A 16,543-nucleotide genomic window follows, 5' to 3' on the forward strand; every position below is an offset into this window, starting at 1 on the left:
TATTGAGGCCACCTGAGGGGCCGCTCTGAGGCCATCTGGGAGGGTAGAAGCTGGTTTGCTTTGTCTGCCAGCTTGGGCATCCTCAGCTCACATGGTTTTCACAGGTCAGCCTTTCCTCTACATCGTTCCCAACACTGCTTTCATGCGTGGGAAACGAGGCTGGGCTACTAAATGACAGAACGTGTGGTACCTGGACCTTCAGATCCGCAGCGGTGCAGACAGGCACTAAAGCAAACTCCTGGTCATCAGAATGTAAAGGCCACGGCCAAAGCCTCGCTGGACAGAAGAAACTGAGGGGGATATTAGCCCCAGGGTAGGTGCCCCAGGCACAGTAAAGCACTGACCTGTGGGCGGCAGGAGCTGTTTCACTTCCCCAGAAACGTCTGTTTCTTACGGAAACTTTCCTTGCAATAGCACAGCCAGACGGGGAGAAGATAATTAAATACAGCTTGTTGAGACAGAGGTGTGATGCACTGCGGGTTCGGCCTCTGCGGAGCCAGCAGGGAGACCGCTGGTGAGTGCCTATGCTTTGTGCCGCTTGCTAAGGAGAGCCAGCACGGAGAGCTGCTTTAAAGGCCCAGCCTTTCCGGTGCTTGGCGAGTATTTCACTGCCACCAAATGCTCACATTGTGCTAGCGGTTCCCTTTTGTCAGTGCTGAGAGTTACCTTCCGACTACCCAACACAGCCCAAATTGCCTACTGCAAGCAAGATCTTGATGTGTATCTGAGTAGGAGGAAGATAAGTGGGGCCTGCTTTTCCTTTGGACCTCCAACAAATTCTTTCTGTACCTTCCCCGAGGCTTTTCCGTGGTGACAGGCATGGAGTAAACATTTACTTTGTGCGTGGTAATACTGAGGTTGCAGTTCTCACAGGGGGTCAGGGTCGCAGAGAACCACTAATTTCACAACATGAGAAACAGAAGTTTTTAAATCCTGTCCTTAATCCTGTCTTGAATTTTCTTTGAGTCCCTTTTAGTGAAAGAAAGAGGGGTTAGAACTTCTGCCCCGGGTGTAAAACTTAGCTTTGCAGAGAATGACTTTCACGTGTCATCGAGGACTGGAGGCTGTGCAAGCAATATGATAGTGCTGCACTTCTGGAAGCCCAAGGAAGTGTATGGTATTTGATGGAAGGTGGCAGATCTGCACATTACCTCAGATCTTTGTGTCCTAACTTATTTAATACTTCCTAAAAAACATATCATGCTCTTCTATAGGTCCATGTGTTTTCATTCACGTAGGACTGCACACTGAAGTGTCCTAGACAAAATTACATCAAGTCTCTCCTAAGATACTGGTTTGGCAATGAGCATCTCCAAAGACCAATTCAACACCTGGGAAGTGTCAGAGAAGTGACAGTAAATTTTTTTGTATCTGACTGGATTGGGTGGTGCATTATTTCAGGTTTGAATTTGTTGGGTTTGGATTCTACACTCACAGCTCAGTTTACAAGGCACCAAAGGTGCAAACAACTAATGGGATAGAGCCCCCATTACAAGAAGGTTGTGCACATGCTGGAGTGTGTCCAGAGAAGAGCCACTGGGATGATCAGAGGGCTCTCATCACTCTCATGTTGAAGAACTTCCTCCTCACACCCAATCTGAACCTACCTACCTCCAGCTTCGCTCCATTCCCCCTAGTCCTGTCACTCTCTGATAGCCTAAAAAGTCCCTCCCCAGCTTTTTTGTAGGCCCCCTTCAGATACTGGAAGGTCACCTCTCAGCCTCCTCTTCTCCAGACTGAACAGCCCCCACTCTTTCAGTCTGTTCTCATACGAGAGGTGCTCCAGCCCTCTGATCATCCCAGTGGCCCTTCTCTGGACACACTCCAGTACATCCACATCCCTCTTGTAAAAGGCCCTCCAGAACTGGATGCAGTACTCCAGGTGGGGTCTCACCAGAGCGGAGTAGAGGGAGATACCAGATAAGCAAAAATCAGAAGACATTTATCTGAGTTCATTTTAATTATATTAATCCATCAGATACTCTGAGATGCGAGGGACAAAAGGGGATGTTAGTAAGAGGAGTGGTAATGTGGTCTTCAGCTCTGCTGAGCACAGGATAGAAGAAACGCACAGGTAATTATCTCCTGAAAAACAGAGATTAGCAAATTGTGTCTGGGGTAAATTGTTATGTGCTCTGGGATTAGCACGGTTGGAGTCAACAATTTTTGGTGTCCCATCAAATTATTCATTTTAATCTCAGCTTAGTCTGTCCAGTTTCTTTTGTAGGATTCCTCTGAGGATGAGGACTGAATGGTCAGAGGGAGAATGGCTATTTTGGGACACATTCTCTTGTTATTAGCCACATTTTTCTTTAGCACACACATCAGTGTGAGTTCACTATGGCAGAGAGGGCACATGGTTTGTAGGAAGCAGCCTGCATTTGGGGGTGGACGTGCTGAGGATCCATTGGTTTTCATGGCTCTTTTGTAGAACATGTTTCTGGGTGGGCTATGGAGATAAACTGCAGTATTTGCACTTATGACTTTGACATAGTCAGATATATTGTTCCTTGAGTTATTTTATTTAGATTGCAAATTCAGTCAGGTTGGTTGGCTGCTTGAAGGCTAGGCTGGGAGACAGTGGGAAGAGTGTTTTAAGATAGGATCTTCTACCAATTTATGTTCTGTGATTTCCCACCTAGATTCCACTCAAGGATACTAAATGTGGCATCAAGGGTCAGCTGCTGTAGTGAGTCTGTATATGTGAATCTGGCTGCTTGTTCCAAGACAGAATTTGCTTTACCTTTGGAACAGCCTTGCTGAGTGTATTGGTGAGATCATCACTGTTTATGCTTTCCCCTGTGCAAATGTTTGTAAGCCAATATCATGGGTTCCAGTTGGTGTGCAGCAGTCCGATGCAGGCACATACCAATATTTGTCTAAAATCAAGAGACTGCTATTACAATTGTATTCTTTCCTTGTGGTTTAAAGGGAAGAGGCAGAAAATATCCTAAGGATTACGGTTTTCAGCTCAGCAGGAATTGTTTTCCTGCTTATCTTCTATTAATATAACAAATAAATCCTAATTTCTGACATCTCTAGTTTTCTCTTTCCACTTGCCTCTTGAAGGTCTTGATCAAGATTTCCAAATCTCATGTGAATTTTGGCACATATATTTATTTTGTCCCTTTCCCTTGTCCAGTAAACTGCCATACTCCTGCTGACTTAATCAGGTGGTAAAATATGACATCCACGACAGTCTTTCATATTCACCTACCCCTAGATGAGCTTATCTGCACTGGACTTGTGCTTTTCTCGGCTCCTTGATCAGCCTCCTGTCCTCTTAGAGAACAGTTTCAAGGCTGTTCTTATTTGCCAGCTGCTGGTGGTAGCTGATGAAAGACTGAACAGATAGTGCTTAAGTCCACTGTTCAAAAAAAAGTGATCAAGCAGCTGAGCAGGCTTAGAAGTAGAGCACTTGTTATGTCAGTGCCATACAGACACAGTACAAAGCAGCAGGAAGGGAATGGCAAGTTAGGGACTGAATAAAAGCAAAGGAAATGGCAGGAGTTAAAGAGGTAACAGTGGTCAGAGCAGCATGAGAGAGAGGAAAGCATTTGCAGCTGCTGGGAGATATAGCAGGGGGCACTGGAGTAGTGCCAGTGAGGAGAGAACTGAGGTGAAGGGTGCTGTGAAGGGTGGCCAGGTGGAGAGGTCCTGAAACAGGAAAGTTAGAGTAAAAGGCTGAAATGTGTCTAAAGAAGGTAGTTGAAGAGAGCAAGGTGCAAAGGAGATTTTTTCTTCTTCTTTTTCTAAAATATTCCCAGCTTGAAGTAAATTTTTCTTCTTTTCCAAGAAAGTTGCCTTCCCCAGAAGGAAAATAATAATTCTTCCCCAAGGCCACTGTATTCCAGGTTATGAACAAGACTGTCCCCAAAACACCACAAGGAGAGAAGGGATGTAAAATGGAGATGTAAACACTCGATTTCCTTTAAAGATACGGGTGGAGATCAGGGGTCCTTTGAGCTAATAATATCTGCTTCTGTATCCATCTGAAACTCGAAGAATTTAATCCCAGTTCCCAAATCTTCTGGACATCTTAAGAGAAAGGGATTGAGACCCTAGCTGTCGAATGGAAATAAACTCCTGTGGGTTTGGGGCTTTTTCAAATCTGAGCCCTGCATTTTCAGTTGTGATGGTCACAGCCCAAGTTCAACCAGTAGATTACAGCTGAGATCTTGTAATTATGGCATGACTACTCCTTTGACCTCAGCCAATATTTTCTATAATAGTTTCTGCTATACATAATCTGGTCTGATGCTTAATACCTCTGGTGGAACCACTTGTTTGAATGAATTAGCGCGTTTCTCATTAAATGTGCTCCTCATTACATTAATCAAATCAAGCAAATCATGCCGGTTGGTTTGACCACTATAATTAAACTTCCTTTAAAATCCACTCATTTGGCTTTTGATCAGGGTTTTGATTAAACTCTTCCAAAATGTGTGGCCCAGTATCTGCTACAGAAGAAAATAGGAGCTTGCACTAGTAAGTAGGCCGTTCATTCATCACTGAATTCCTTACACCTAGCCAGATGACACAGAAATATTTGAAACATTGGCAATGTAAAATTATATGCTTCTAAAATGTGCTGAGAGAACAGATCTGTTTTACCGCTTAAAACCTAGTAACTGTGTCCGTGGAATATATAGAGGATCTGGACAGGCAAACAAGTGGGAAAATACACTGGGCTGTTGTTTACTGAGATGTGTCTTCAGAAAATTCCTCTGAACCTGCACAAACAGTTTTGTGTGCTAAGGTAGACTCAGTAAACATCTGTCCTCACCAGCATCACTCACTTTCTCAAGTATCACAGTATCACACAGTATCATTAAGGTTGGAAGAGACCTCACAGATCATCAAGTCCAACCCTTTACCACAGAGCTCAAGGCTAGACCATGGCACCAAGTGCCACGTCCAGTCCTGCCTTGAACAGCTCCAGGGACGGCGACTCCACCACCTTCCCGGGCAGCCCATTCCAGTGTCCAATGACTCTCTCAGTGAAGAACTTTCTCCTCACCTCCAGCCTAAATTTCCCCTGGCGCAGCTTGAGGCTGTGTCCTCTCGTTCTGGTGCTGGCCACCTGAGAGAAGAGAGCAACCTCCTCCTGGCCACAACCACCCCTCAGGTAGTTGTAGACAGCAATAAGGTCACCCCTGAGCCTCCTCTTCTCCAGGCTAAACAATCCCAGCTCCCTCAGCCTCTCCTTGTAGGGCTGTGCTCAAGGCCTCTCACCAGCCTCGTCGCTCTTCTCTGGACACACTCAAGCATCTCAATGTCCCTCCTAAACTGGGGGGCCCAGAACTGAACACAGTGCTCAAGGTGTGGTCTAACCAGTGCAGAGTACAGGGGCAGAATGACCTGCCTGCTCCTGCTGACCACACCATTCCTGATGCAGGCCAGGATGCCACTGGCTCTCCTGGCCACCTGGGCACACTGCTGGCTCATGTTCAGGTGGGTATCGATCAGCACTCCCAGATCACTTTGTTTGGCTGCTCTCCAGCCACTCCAACCCCAGCCTGTATCTCTGCATGGTACAGGCCCTTCTGCTCAAAATAGCTATATTCCTCAAATGATACAGTTTATTATGGCGTGATCCTGGAGCATGTGCTACATTATGAGATAGAACAACCCAAGACCTGTTTTCTGGCCCTGCAAGTGTGCCTGCATGACTTGCATCAACACTTTTGAGCTTTCCTCCCCACCCAAAATAGGGTGACTGCATCCAGACTGCTCACTGGTAACAGTTCTGGTATACATGGTGTGGCCCAAGCCATGTCCTGGGAGAGTATTAGCTGGCCAGGCTTTGATGGTAAATGTGGCCTAGTTTTCTATGCCTAGTATAGACATGATCAAAGAGACTTCTGCTTCCACCTCTTCCCCTTTGTGCCAGTACCTTCCTTTGCCTTGCCCTATTTTGCAGCTCAGTTCCTGGTCCCATAAGGCAAAGCACCTTACTGCAGACCTCCCATCTGAACACTTAGTCACCCACTGTCTTTGCATAGGGCTGGAGACTAGACCAAAGGCGCTTTGCAAATCTGTCTCTGTAAGCTCAGATGCTCTTTGACCATAGTTCATAGTACAGCTGTCTGCATGAGCTATCAGTTAGTAGAACTGAAACTGCCTGAAGGGCCTGATTCTACCTGCTAGTTTTTGCCTGCTGTTTTCACTTGCTGTTAGTCTCTGCATTGCATCTTCTCATATCAACTTGTCCATGAGTGAAAAGGGTTTGTTATCACTTCATAACCTCTAAAGAAATTTAATTCCTTATCCAGAAAATGAAATATCAGTCTCAAGAGTGAAGTGTTGAGCATTTGCAAGGATTTTGTAGATATAAAATGAAGTGACAAAAATAGTGGTCTCCCTGAGATGAGTAAAGGAAGCTAAGGACAGAGTTGATGAAAGTAGATTTTGCAGATACAAAGTCAATATGACTGACCCTGAATTTTTGGAAGAGGAATTCAGTCTTCCTGTCAGATACAAAATGATTTAACATTTTTCACTTTGTAATTGGTTCACCTAAGAAAGCCCCCTCTAAGTTGTACAGGCATGAAATGGAACAATAATAGCTTGAGTGATTAAATGAAAGCAGTGCAAGACATAGGAGTGAACAGATTGCAGAAGAGTAGAAGAGCCTGATTTGAATTCTTGGAATAAGTGTATCAAAATGTAGAAAGCATTGGTAAGAAGTAACATTGGAATAGTAAAGTACAGATTTGCATCAAAAAGACAAAGAATAAATTATGTGACATTGATATGCTTGAGTACTCTATAGGAGAGCTGAGCTGATCCTGGAGCCACCACCACCATCAATTCAATCATTTTCAGAGTCAGATCTGACTTTTCAGTTTAACATGCTTTCCAGTTTGTTCTTCAGTAAGGATGCTTTCATTTGGAACATTTTGGTTCAGTTCTCTCCAGACTTGTGCACAGAATACATACTGTTAATTCATTTCCTCTCAACAAAGACGAGGGGGCGTCTTCATCACAAATGAGCCACTGCTTCCCATGCTTAAGAAAGCAAATCTTGGCTCTGGGACTAGCAAGTGATTCCCCAGAAACTTGGCCAGGGAGTAGAAACTTCTTTTTCTGGTCATGTGAATTCAGGCCACAAAGTTCTGTTTTAGGGCAGAGAACTCATTCTTAAAATCTCTCTGGCTCCTTTTCCTTCATCATTAGAGTTCAAATTGACAGGACAAAAGCTTGGCAACTTGGTGATGAATATTTTAAGGCTGGCAAATAACCAAGCCAAAAGCATGATCCCTGGCTGTCAAAACATAGAAAACTTCAGCTTTACAATGAAACAGTTTTCTGTTATTCCTGACTGGCTAGAATTCTTTTGCTTAGATCAAGAGCAATAAGCCATTGATCAAAATTTCTTTTTCTTCCTCGCATTTTTTGATGTTAGGAAATGCTTTCAAACTCCCCACAGATATTTCAGGCATTGACTTTGCTGCCAAGCAGTCTCCAAGAGCTATTCCTCTTCTCTCTCCTCTCCCCCCACCTCTGCTTATCTGCCTTATAGTGCTGTCACAGGATTTCTCAAACGTCTGTAGTGGATTTCTCTAACACGTTTTGAGTGCTTCTGTACTGCATTCTCCAGCCATAAGAGGAAGCAGATCCAGGGGAACAGAAGATTGAGAGTGCTTTAGCTTCAGGAGGAAATTCAGTTTATCTACTAACTGAAGACAAAGCTGTTTGAATGCTAAGGCGCAGGGTTCTTCTGGCACTTGTGGAGACCTAATTTTATACACAGAGGACCCATGGGCTCTCACTAAGTCTTTGTTGCTGCTGGGAAAGAGCACAGAAGGGACAAAAGAAAGAGCATGCAAAGCAGCGCTGTAAGCAGAAGGTTGGAGGCGTGTGTGTGCGCGAGTGCATGTCTGCATGTGAGCATCCCAGCACTGGTGTTCCCATGACATTCCCCTGACTGCAGAAGGAATCATGCAGGACCAGATGGCTGGATGGGGCCAGGCTGTGGGAGGGGATGGCTAGGATCTCCTTGGATTAGTTGGGTGAAATGTAAGCACTCTTGTGGCATCAATAGATGGCGTTCACATATTCCAGCTGTTGAAAGATCATAGATATGGGCTAGTCCCTACCCTAGACTGCACAACTCTGCAGCTCAGAGTCCCATCACAGCTTCCACCCTCTCCTTGCTCTGTTCCCGAAGAATGTGGGTTGATGTCCCACTCCCTCACAACAAGCTCCCAGTTCCCATCTACAGGTTTAAGAAAAGCCCAAGAGTGTAAATGCCATGCCTGTCTCCCCTTTCTGCCTTGGTATGGTAACACACAGAGCTGGCGTGAGGCTGCCACTGCCCCACCACTCCCAGGAAGTAAAACATGCAAGATAAAAACACCCCAACAGAAAAACATAGTAAGAATTTGGATGCCTTGAAAGCAGTGAAACAACTTGCAATGTGTCGGTGGCGTCTTGCCTTCCCACATGTCCAGGATTCATTTACTTTCCTTAGTGGTTTTGCAACTGTGAATTCATAATCCAGTAAGTCTTAAACCACCAAGAGGCAATAGAGATTATTCACTGAGATACAAGTATCTCTACTACGAATGCAGTTGTTTTATGGAGACAAACTTTGATCTTTCCTGAGAAAATTTGCTGTAATCAACTTTTCAGTGCCCATGTTTCTTTTTATGGTCAAACAGGTGCCAGTATTTTTTCTTGCTTTTCTCTGTTATTATGTGTAATAAGTGGGTTAGAATATCTAATGTCAATGCAGAAATACTTCAGTAAGCTCCATTAGAAGAGTCACATCAACTAAATGAAATGGCAGTTTCTGACAAGCCTCAGTAATGTAGGAATAGCACATGATAATGGATATGCTGTCTATAACTACCTGAAGGGACACTGTAGCCAGGTGGGGGGTGGCCTCTTCTCCCAGGCAACCAGCAATAGAACAAGGGGACACAGTCTCAAATTGGCTGGGGAAAGTACAGCCTGGATGTTAGGAGGAAGTTCTTCACAGAGAGAGTGATTGGCATTGGAATGGGCTGCCCAGGGAGGTGGTGGAGGCACTGTCCCTGGAGGTGTTCAAGCAAAGCCTAGATGAGGCACTTAGTGCCATGGTCTAGTTGACTGGCTAGGGCTGGGTGCTAGGTTGGCCTGGATGATCTTGGAGGTCTCTTCCAACCTGGTTGATTCTATGATTCTATGGTTCTATATCTGCAGCATGTTTCTGGTTTTATCATGTAACTTGAGGGCATAACCAAGTTTTAGCAAAGCAATATTTCTCTTATTTTCTATGTTTTTATTTATTTCTTTAATTTTCAGTAGCAGCAGAAAGATTCACAAGCCCTCAGCTTTTCTTTTGCCAAATGGTAAGGCCACTTTACTGTCAGTCTGGGTTGTTATTTTTTTTGACCGAATGCTCAAGCTTCTAGTAATTCCCTTCAGATAAAGACATGGAGTCAGTGCTGGTCTCTGACAGAAGAATGTTTTTATTATGGCCTCTGGAGATAAAAAAAAAAATCAGTCTGAAGAATTTAGAAAGTACATCATGCAAAAGTTGCTTTTCAGACATTACGTCTGCATGCTGCCTGCTATCAGTTAATTTAGGGCATCAAGCAACCTTTTGAAAAACAATTCACTGTAGAGGCAGAACTCAATGTGTCTCTTTGCTCTTGTGCATATGTATTTATTTGCTTCATGTCCACTGCTATGTTTCTGTAAGCTAAGACTACAGAAACTATAATATTAACCTTCACTCACAGCTCACTGTATTCGGCACACTGGCAGCAGAGCGGCATTGGGCTTCATCACCAGATGCCCCAGGGAGAGAAAATGTAGTTCAGTGTGAGCCCACAGCCAACTTATTTGCAGTAAAGTGAGTTTCCTCTGCTGTCGCTTCTAGTCCAAATTCACAATCAGTTCAGAATTGGTGTATTTTTAAATGGCACTAGCTAGTCTTTTTGATTACTTAAGAGATCTCTATTCCCTCCTCTACAACATCATGTTACTCCTCATATCTTACATTTTGAGGCAGAAAAGGGGGGGGATGGGCAGGCTGATCCTATCAACACAGCAATGCCTGCTGCAGCAAGGGAAATGCATAAGCTAGGCTTTGATCAGGACATAAAAGAGAGAGCTGATTTTCCAACTTCTCAATTTTTTCTGGACAGGTTTTATATCTGAGCCCGATACTCCTGGTTGACAGGCTTAGGTGCAGTCTGGCTGAGATATGCAGCTGGTCTGCAGGACTGACACAGAGAAGGTAGAAAGGACCATGGCCTCCTAGACTTGGGATGGGTTTCCATTCATAGCCATGAGAAGTCAAATGCATGCTGGCTACCAACTACAGATACCTGTCTAACCTTTCTTCAGATCATTCAGTTAAGATAATTCCACAAGTTCTCTGAACAACCTATTCCTGTCCTTCATATTCCCAAGCACAGAAATTTCCCTGTTATCCCTCCTAAATCTTTTATGGTTGCAAATGAATATTGCTTCTTCATGTCCTGCTCCAGACGAACAACTCCTTAGCTTTCTTCTGACAGTTTTCCATGTATTAGAGAACAAATGTGCTCAGTTCTTGAGAATTCTCTTCTTTTGACATCACTGAGGCTAGTTCCTAGCATTTTTCCATAGATTACACTTTCTAGGCTATAATTACACTTTCAGCTCTTCTCTTGGCAGTCTTCAGCTTGCCGGGGTCTTAAAGAGCAGTGCCCCAGAGTGGAGTTTTACTGAGACCTTGTTAGTGCCAATTAGGATGGAATAAACACTATCTAACATGGCTAACATACAAGACATGTATTAATGTCATTTGATATGGCTTAATGGCTGTGATGTTCTTAGGCCAACAGGTGGTCTCAATGATTTTAGAGGTCTTTTCCAACAAAAGCAATTTCTATGACTCAGTCTGACAGCCTAAAAGCAGCTCCCATTCAGAGCCCAAAGGTTATGCCCAGTTCTTTTAAGCCAACAACTGAATATTTATTTACAAAGTACCAAAGACCAGCAAACTCTCTCCACATTAGCTGGGTGTCACAGGGCTTGTTTCCTCTCTTCACTGTGGGCACATGAAGTGTTTGATGGTGTGGTGGTTTGGGTGTACCCCACCCCCTAACACTTTAGAAGTACCCCAGTTAGACTCAGCCGGCTCTGGGAATATAAATGAAGCTATTTATTTACAGCTAGCACAATATACAAGCAGCTATTTACAGTATATACAGTTATAGACAGAAATATACAAGGTAAAAGTAATACAGAAACACAACTCCCCTCCTAGAAACCTGAGTCCCCAGGAGGGGCTCTCAACCACCCCTGCACCTTCCCCCTGCCCCTCTCAACCTTACTCCAGTCCTAAGGAAGAACAGAGGTTCAGCCAAGAGGTTAAGAAGCAAAGGTGAGTGGAAGGTGATGTTAGGGAGATACAGCTCAGTCAAAGCCCAACCAGAGAGTGAAGGCAAAATGGTGAAAGTGTTATCTAATGTTTACTTTCTTCTTCTTCAGCAAGACTCTGAGGGAAGCAGACATCACCATTGTTTTCCTTTCACAGCCTATGATCTAGTTTTTCTCACCAAAACATTCTACCCTGCTTCAAACTAGCACAGTTGCCAACAGCTATTTGGGATATGGTTTAATGACCATGCTGGAACGCAGCTCTGCAGAGAAGGACCTGGGAGTGCTGGTGGGCAACAAGTTCACCACGAGCCAGAAATGTGCCCTTGTGGCCAAGAAGGCCAGTGGTTATCCCGAGGTGCATTAAGAGCTAGTCCTGCAGGTTGGGGCAGGTTTGCCTCCCTCTCTACTCTGCCATGGTGAGGCTGTATCCAGACTACTGTGTGCAGTTCTGGGCTCTCCCAGTTCAAGAAGAACAGGACACTACTGGAGACAGTCAGACAGAAGCTCACAAGGATGATTAGGGGATTGAAGCATCTCTTTCAAGGAGAGACTGAGAGACCTGGGGCTCTTTAGCCTGGAAAAGAGATTCCTGAGAGGGGGATCTTTTAAATGTCTATGTATCTAAATGGTGGATGTTATGAGGATGGGGCTTTTCTCAGTGGTGCCCAGTGATAGGACAAGTGGCAATGGGTAAAAACTAGAACACAGGAAATTTGACTTGAACTTCAGGAAAAACTTCTTTACTTTGATAGTGATGGAGAACAGGCTGCCCAGAGAGGTTGTGGAGTCTCCTTCTCTAGAGATTTTGTGCATTCCTGTACAACCTGATCTAGGCAAACCTGTGTCAGCAGGTGGGCTAGACTAAATGATCTTCAGAGGTCCCTTCCAACTCCTACCATTCTGTGTTTCCAGATGAAGCTCCCCTTTTTCACAGTTGCATCTTCACTCATACGCAGTTTGTGGTGCAGCAATGTAACTCCGTGTACCTTTCTGCAGAGCTGCTGACAAGCCAGGCACCCCTCGTTTTGCATCTGTGCATTTGCTTTCTCCTTCCAGACAATGGCATGTCATGCTTGTCTTTGCAGAGTTCACAATGGTGATTTCTCCATTTTAGGAAGATTGTTTTGAAGTCTTACTTTGTTTATCTTTGCTGTGGGTTAACTTTGGCCTCACACAGCCACTTACTCCTTGCCACGTGGGAAGGGGAAGAGAATTGTAAGGATAACAATGAGAAAAACTCGTGGATGGAGCTAAGGACACTTTAACAGATAAAGCAAAATCCAGAATTCAGTCACTACTTTCCCACTGGTAGGCAGGTGTTCAGTTGTAATGAGTTGGAGAACTTTCTCCCCTCCCATTAGAATTTACCAGACAAGCTCAGGCAGCTTGGAAGTAAGATGAAGCTGTATTTACAGCAAAGCTAAACTACTTACAAGCATAGACACACAATATTTTTACAAGTATTTACAACTATGTATAATTTAGAAATAATACAGAAATCCAAACTCCCCTCACAGACAAATAAAAGAAGCCCAGAAGGGGCACAATGCCTCTCTCTCCCAGGCAGAAAACAACCAGCAAAGCTTACTTATTATGTGTTAGTGGAAGATGTTAGAGCAGAGCAGAGGAGAAGCGAAGGGAGCAAGTGCTCTGAAGCAAAAGAGGGACAAATTGTTTATACTTTGCCTTTTTATCCCTTTTAGCAAACCAATAAATTATATAGACTTTATCATTAGTTTCTTTTTACAACCAATGATCTAATTTCTCTCATTAGAATACTACAATTAGCCTCAGACCAGCATATCAGTCATGTTCAGTAAAGCAGGGCTTCATCATGTGTAGTGGTTACTTGAGAAGATAAACACCATCACCCCTAATGTCCTCACTTCCTCTTTCTGCCCCCACTTTTTAATACTGAGCATGACATCATTTGCTCTGGGATATCCCTTTGGTCAGTTGGGATCAGCTGTCCCAGCTGCAACCTTTCTCAGCTTCTTGTGCACCCTCAGCCTGCTCATGGATGGACAGCATGAGAAACAAAAGTGGTCTTGATGCTGTGCAAGCATTGCTCAACAGTAGCTACAACAGGATGTGTTACTTACATGTTCACAAATTAAAAACATGCCACAAAGAAAACAAACTCATTCCCATCTAAAACCAGAATATCTTCCAACTGCTTGCAGATTTGGTCAGCTCAGTGCCCACTGCTGGGTTTAGAAGTGCACTCTCTAACTCAGCTACTAAGAAATTAAAAGATTGACTAGCACTGGAACTGAAACAAGCCTTGTTGGTACCTGCATGAAATATCCTCTTGGTTGAATAGAAAATCATTAACTGGAAGACATTGCCAAGCTGGTTATCTGCAGTTTGAGTTCCTGTATTTATGCTGCTGCATTAAAAAGAGGGAGAGTGCAAAACTAAAAGAGACCCCTCAAGAACACCCATTGCTGTCCTAGAGGAAGTTGAAAGATCAAACTTGTGCAGGGTATTCATCATATTGCCTGCTCTGCTATGGGAAGATTGTCAGATACATCAAAGCAATCATAGAACAGGAGCATGGATAGAAGTCATGATTGCTTAAGTGATGGGCTCCTAATTCTGTTATCTTTACAGGCAGAGACATTCCAATCAGCCATGATCAAATTGAAGATGAGACAATTCTAAGCCAGTGTTTACCCACCTTGTTTTGCTAACATGAAAGAAAGGCTGTCAGTTTGTACAGACCATCAGTCAATCAACTACTGCAGTCAAGGGGAAATCTTCTTGCACTGTTATCTGACTTGTGCAAAGCATTTTTCAACCTTGTCTTATGGTAGATGGGCCTGGAGATGGACTGTTATGACAGCACTGTCATTTCTGCTCTAGTGCAGTATCTTTGTACACTGTTTCCATCATTTTCAGATGTGAGATGTATGTGAGTAACATCTTCACAGAGTCATTCTGAGCTTTGTGTTAAAATTTTCCATTTCTTGCTCTCAATTGGCAAGATCCACCCTTTATTTCAGGTCACATTGACATGTTCCATGTGAATCAACTAGCTGGCAGAGTAAAGAGGAATATGCTGTATATGTGTTATCATTGCTAATTACTTCTCCAGTAGGCACATGTGAAAACATCGACCAGATGTCGCTGCCTCATGCTCCAGACAAGCAACAAATCTGTGGCCAGAGAGCTCTTGATGTTACAGATGTGACTCTGTGTATAACCCATGTGAGGTGCCATTCACTAGCTGCACCACTGAAATTATCCTAATTTAGGCATAAAGCATGTCCTCAGGTATCTTGGGTTACTCAAATCAGCTTAAGCCTGGCATTTGAGCTACCATGTTTTGTCTTACAGTCAGGCTAGGGTGAGGAAATGGAGAATATTGGCTTAGGTGGTACACATGACAAGTGGTGATTAGATAAATCAGTGCAACTTGATTGCATTTAATTACGTGGTCATCTGTCAGGAAGAAATAACTGGCGCAGACAAAGGGAGGCAAAATAGAACAGAAGGATAGGACTGCAATGTAAGACTAAGCTTAGTGCAAGAGGAATAAACGCCATGGTGCTATTGACTCCCCTTCTGTACTTACACCCTCACCGTTCCCTTTTGTTAGCTCTGTTTCTCATCTGTGATCCTTCTGCTCAGCTCTTCAATTTAAGAAGGAGGAATTTTATATTCCTAAAGAGCTGACTCTCATATAAGGGCATTGAGTGTGTTTTTTTAACACATGATCTATGACAGTTCCATTTTTATCTTTTAGGTAACAAAAAGATACAACTAGGAAAACAAGATGAAATCCCATTTTTACTGAAGAGAGGATGCTCTTATTACAAATGTTGCCAGGGCTTGAGCAGCTTCTAGCAAGCCTTTTGCTATTGAAAAAGCTTACAATTAATTACAGCCCAAGTGTTGTGACATTTGGAAAGCCTTAGTGCCTTGGTCACTTTATCAAAGAAATTGTCATTTGCGTGCTGAGGCATTCCTCTGACACTGACAGCCACTTACTTTGCAGTTGTTTAAAATGATGCTGGGATTCTTTCTTCATTTTTCTAAGAGCATACAGGATCAATTGGTCCTGATAAGACAAAAGGACTTCAGCTGCCTCATTGTGTCCCAGGAGTAATTCACAGGGCATTGCTTGGAAATGTGGCCGGACTGAAAATGCCTGTAGCACAGCTGACAGGAGAGGGCGCAGATGCTTTAGCTGCTTTCCCCGCAAAGCTGATAAACCATTTGTCACAAACTGATAGCACCTCAGCACACCAGACAGCGGCTCTGTCCCTGTGCAGTGCTGCTGGCTGCAGTGAGGCCTGTGATGTCCATGGACACAGAGCACCTGGGATCCCCTGGGTGCTGAGAGGCTGAGCTGCTTACTCCCAGAGAAGCCATTGGCTTGAGTTTGTTGGTTATTTCTCTTCTTGATGCTACTAAAATATCACTCACTTTGTTTGAGAGATGCTGTCGTGAGGGCAAGAGGGAAGAGAGGCAAGACCTGATTTTTTTTAGTGTGTGAAATATATTAGGAATCATTTTTTGGGTGCTCAGAATTGATGCTGTGGGAGCTGCCAAAACTGGAGGACAGCCTTCAGGGAGCACGAAGCGTTCATTCTCCTGGTTTTAATGCTGTCAAGGACCTGCTTCTACATTGTCAGATCATTTGAGAACCATCAGGGTCCCTCTCATTTGGTCTCCTCATCCAAATCAAGTTACCCCAGCAGCAGTGTGAAGCCCAGCTGATTTTCAGAAATACGTTTCCTGAGCAAGGGGAGCTTCTGCTTTCATCACCTCCAGGCCACAGTTCATGCAGGTGTGATATGCTCTGTCAGTCTTAGATGACTCCTCAGTCTCTAGCTAAATGTATTTTTTAGGAACTGATGAAGTGTTTCTAGAAATTGTTCCCCTGTAGCGTGTTCCAGTGTCTAGTACACGCAAATCCTGGCAAATTTTCTTTCTCCACAAACTGCCCTTTTTGTCTTCCATGGGGAATTGATTTTGGGAGAATTTGCCTCCTGTGATGCCTGAATTTTCCACAAGCAATCTTCCCTCTGAGTGCAGGCCACTCCAATACTGTTTAGTTTGTTGGGAGGGCTGAAATTACAGCCTGAGGTGGCACAGCTGCTGAAACAGTATCAACCAAGCGGGAACAGATACATCAGGGACAAGGGACAAGATGACCTCCACTAATCCAAAC

At 44.0% G+C, this 16,543-nt stretch overlaps 1 protein-coding gene across 2 annotated transcripts in view; it reads left to right on the forward strand.

Annotated features, from left to right (window-relative positions):
* Positions 1–16,543, forward strand: part of SH3RF3 (SH3 domain containing ring finger 3) — a 298,858-nt gene that overhangs the window by 253,404 nt on the left and 28,911 nt on the right. The window lies entirely within an intron of this gene.

The sequence above is a fragment of the Pogoniulus pusillus genome, chromosome 5 (genome assembly GCF_015220805.1).
Source record: "Pogoniulus pusillus isolate bPogPus1 chromosome 5, bPogPus1.pri, whole genome shotgun sequence".
Lineage (NCBI taxonomy): Eukaryota > Metazoa > Chordata > Aves > Piciformes > Lybiidae > Pogoniulus > Pogoniulus pusillus.